The following is a 3,954-nucleotide window of genomic DNA, read 5'->3' on the forward strand; positions in this document are numbered from 1 at the left end:
TTAATGGTACCCTCAAGGAGTTCAGGCTGAACAAAAATGCTCCAGGTACCTCTCATTTATTATTTGCCGATCATAGTCTATTATTCTTCAAAGGATCCATTGATCAAGCTTTGACCATCAAGAATATTTTGAATATTTATGAGAGGGGGACTGGTCAGTTACTCAGTCCGTATAAATGTTCAATTATGTTTGGGAAGTCGTGCAGTATGGAAAACCAAGTGTCTACAATGGTCATCTTAAAGATTACTGCGGAGGGTTTTGAGGATAAATATCTTGGCCTTCCTGTTCCTCAAGGAAGAATGAAAGCTGGTAGATTCCAATCTACTAAGGAAAAGGCAGTGAAACGTCTTTCTGACTGGATTGATAAATATGCTTCAAGCGGGGTGAAAGAAGACCTTATTAAGTCAGTGATTCAGGCTCTCCCGGTGTACGTGATGGGTATTTTTAATTTCCCGCTTCTCTTTGTGAGGATTTATCACAGATTATAAGGAATTTTTGGTGGGGCGATGAGGAGGATAGGAGGAAAACCCATTGGTTGGCTTGGGATAAATTAACGCGACCAAAGGGTGAGGGTGGAATGGGTTTCCGTGACCTGAGGTTATTTAATCAAGCTCTCCTGGCAAAACAAGCTTGGCGTTTACTTGTTAACCTGGACTCACTATGTGCTAAGGTAATGAAGGCAAAATATTATCCTCAGGGGCATCTTCTTGACATGGTTTTTCCTCAGTCAACCTCAGTGACATGGCAAGGTATTATGCATGGGCTGGAACTCCTTAAAAATGGTGTCATCTAGAGGGTGGTTGATGGAGGGAATATCAATATCTGGAGGGACAATTGGCTTCCAAGGATTTCCGGCCTCAAAATCTCTGGCAAGAAGAACAGATCAAGACTAAAATGGGTTTCAGATTTATTCAAGAGCAGGTCTAGGGAATGGGATGATAATATCATTAGACATCTTTTTTATCATCACGATGCGGAAGAGATATTGAAGTTGAGAATTCAGTCCTCAGGGGATGGTGATTTCATTGCTTGGCATTTTGAAAAGAATGGATTATTTTCAGTGAAAAGTGCGTACAATCTGGCGCTAAAGCTTAAGGATCGGAAAGAGAATGGCGGGGAATCCAGCACTGCTATTAACGAAGAAAGGAGATTGTGGGATATTATCTGGAAGGCCAACATCCCACAAAAGATTAGAATTTTTGGATGGCGTGCAGCATCTGATAGCCTCGCGGTTCAGGTTAATAGAGTTTTACATCATCAAGCTACCATCGCACTTGCTCTATCTGCGGGGTTGAGGATGAGAGTACTTTCCACGCTCTTGTTTCTTGCACAAAGGCTCGTGCACTTCGTTTGGCGTTGAGGAAAGTGTGGAATTTGCCAGGGGAAGAGGCTTTTAATTATACTGGGCCTGACTAGTTACTTATTTTATTAGACCAGCTAAGTTGTTCGCAAAGGGAGCACATCTTGTTTCTTTTCTGGCGAGTTTGGCACTTAAGGAATGATTTGATTTTTGGGAAAGGAAAAGAAACTGTTATAGGATCCGCCATGTTTCTGGAAAGTTACTGGTTGGCATTTTCGTCATGTCAGCCTACAAATGAGGTAATCACCAATAACAAAGGAAAAGAGGTGGTGGCTGGTTTTAGTGCAAGTAATACTGTTGTGAGGTCCCGAGAGGTGTGGCAGCCGCCTCCTTTTGGCCACATCAAGATCAATGTCGATGCAAGTTTTGTGGAGAGTTCAAGTGTCGCGAGCGTTGGGGTGGTGGCTAGGAGCTGTACGGGTGACATCATTGTCTCATCTTGGGACTTCATTGAGTTATGCTCTAGTGTGGATGAAGCAGAGCTTCGAGCATGCCTAGCTGGGCTTTATATAGGTATTTCTCTTAACATGCCTATTATTTTGGAAACTGACTGTGCGTTCGTGGCTTCTTTTCTAGCAAATGAAAGTTGTGACAGATCCTCGCTCATATATCTCAAGAAGGAAGCACTTAGCATCATCAGGCTTTTGGGAAATTTCAAGTTGTCAAAAATAAATAAAAGGGCCAATTCAATAGCGCATGAGATTGCTAAATTTAGTTTCGATAATAGATGTGATGGTTTTCTTTTAATTTTGGCGCCTGCTGTTATGAACGATTATAATGACGTTTTAATTAATTAATATATGGTCGGGTGTTTTTCAAAAAAAACTCACGCCATGCATACTTCTCCTGCAATCTGAATTTGCCAAAAGAGAAAAATTCATTGTACGTCACTAAACTTGAGCCGGTTGACAGTTTGGTATCACTACTTTAAAATACCCAAACTACGGTCCAAGTATTTGCGTAAGGGGTTTACTTTGGTTCATTTATACGTTTTCGTATACGTATTTGCTGACTTGGCCGAGTCAGCGGCCGCCAGCTCACTTTAACCGCCACGTAATCGATCCTCGGGCGAATACTACTCGATCCCGGGTTTTTTTTGCAAAAACGCCATGACCAGCTCCCTGTCCGTCTTCTTCCGCATGGTGGGATTCCTCAGGAACAGCTTGATCTTCCTGCCGAGCCAGCCCACGGTGGTGGTGCTGTCCATCCACCAGCCCAGCGCGCGCCTCCTCTCCGCTGTGGATTCGCTCCTCGTCCTGTCCCGCGGCACCGTCCTCCACCACGGCTCACTCGCCTCCCTCGACGCCGCCCTCCTTTCACACGGCTTCGCCGTCCCCGCGCAGCTCAACCCGCTAGAGTACGCCCTCGAGGTCATCGACCAGATACCCCATCCCTCGCCCTCCTCCCCTGAACCCAAGTCGGCGCAAGATCTCACAACCAAGGCATCGGATTCGGACCGCCACAGGCCGGCCATGGCGACACCGCCGTCGTTGTCCTGTACTTCGCCGTGCTCACGGATACATGAGTTCGTGGTTCTGTACAAGACGGCGTGGAAGGTGGTGTATCGCAGCAAGCAGCTGCTATTGACCAACTTCCTCGAGGCTGTGATCGTCGGGACGCTGCTGGGCACCATCTACATCAACGCCGGCTATGGCGAGGCCGGCGCACACAAGCGACTGGGGCTCTTCGCCTTCACGCTGACGTTCCTGCTCACCTCCACCACGGAGACGCTGCCAACGTTCGTCACGGAGCGGCCGATTGTGCTCGCTGAGACGGCGGCGGGTCTGTACCGGCTGTCCACCCATGCCACCGCGGCCACGATGGTGTTCCTCCCGTACCTCCTGGCGGTGGCGCTGCTCTACTCCTCGTGCGTCTACTTCCCCGTCGGCCTCTGCGCGTCGCCGGCGGCATTCAGAGTGTTTGTGCTGGTGGTGTGGGTGGTGGTGCTCACGGGTCACGGCCAACTCCTTCGTACTGTTCATAAGCTCGTTCGCGCCGGAGCCAAGTGACGGGCCACTGGGAGCCGTCAGACATCCATGTCGCCTTCACGGCCCTAGTCTCTGGCTCTCTGCCAACGAAGCTGCTCCCAGCGCGCCACCGGCAGCCACGGCCTCCTCTTGAAGGCGCCTTCTTGTTCGCAGCTCCTCGCCGGCATTGTACGCGTCGGAGCACCGTTGGATCGCCTCCGTCAGCGAGTTGACCCGCACCTTGAACTCGTCGTACTCCCGCTTCACCTTCCGCCTCTCGCGGATGAAGTCCAGCCGCACCTTGTTCTTGAGGAAATCCCGCTTCTGGCCGAAGTATGACTCCGGGCAGCGCGGCTCGACGCCGTGCTTCCGACAGAACGGCACCCACGTGCGCGCGAAGCTGGCGGTCTCGGCGAGCGCGTCGAAGGTGAGGAGTGCGCCGCAGTCGTCGGAGAGGTAGCAGGCGAGCTTCTCGACCGGGTAGTCGACGGCGAGGATGGAGAGGATGGTGTTCGCGGTGACAAGCGGCGGCTCCTTCTCCGGGTTAGCGGTGGAGACGAAAACGTCAATGCCGGGGAGGTCGGAGCGGCCCTTGGGGTTGCGTGCGGTGGGCAACTCGAAGTGGTC

The 3,954-nt window shown here is 50.5% G+C and overlaps 1 pseudogene; it reads left to right on the forward strand.

Annotated features, from left to right (window-relative positions):
* Positions 1 to 2,469: 2,469 nt before the first annotated feature.
* Positions 2,470 to 3,560, forward strand: LOC123077722 (ABC transporter G family member 8-like; annotated as a pseudogene).
* Positions 3,561 to 3,954: the final 394 nt, after the last annotated feature.

The sequence above is a fragment of the Triticum aestivum genome, chromosome 1B (assembly GCF_018294505.1).
Source record: "Triticum aestivum cultivar Chinese Spring chromosome 1B, IWGSC CS RefSeq v2.1, whole genome shotgun sequence".
Lineage (NCBI taxonomy): Eukaryota > Viridiplantae > Streptophyta > Magnoliopsida > Poales > Poaceae > Triticum > Triticum aestivum.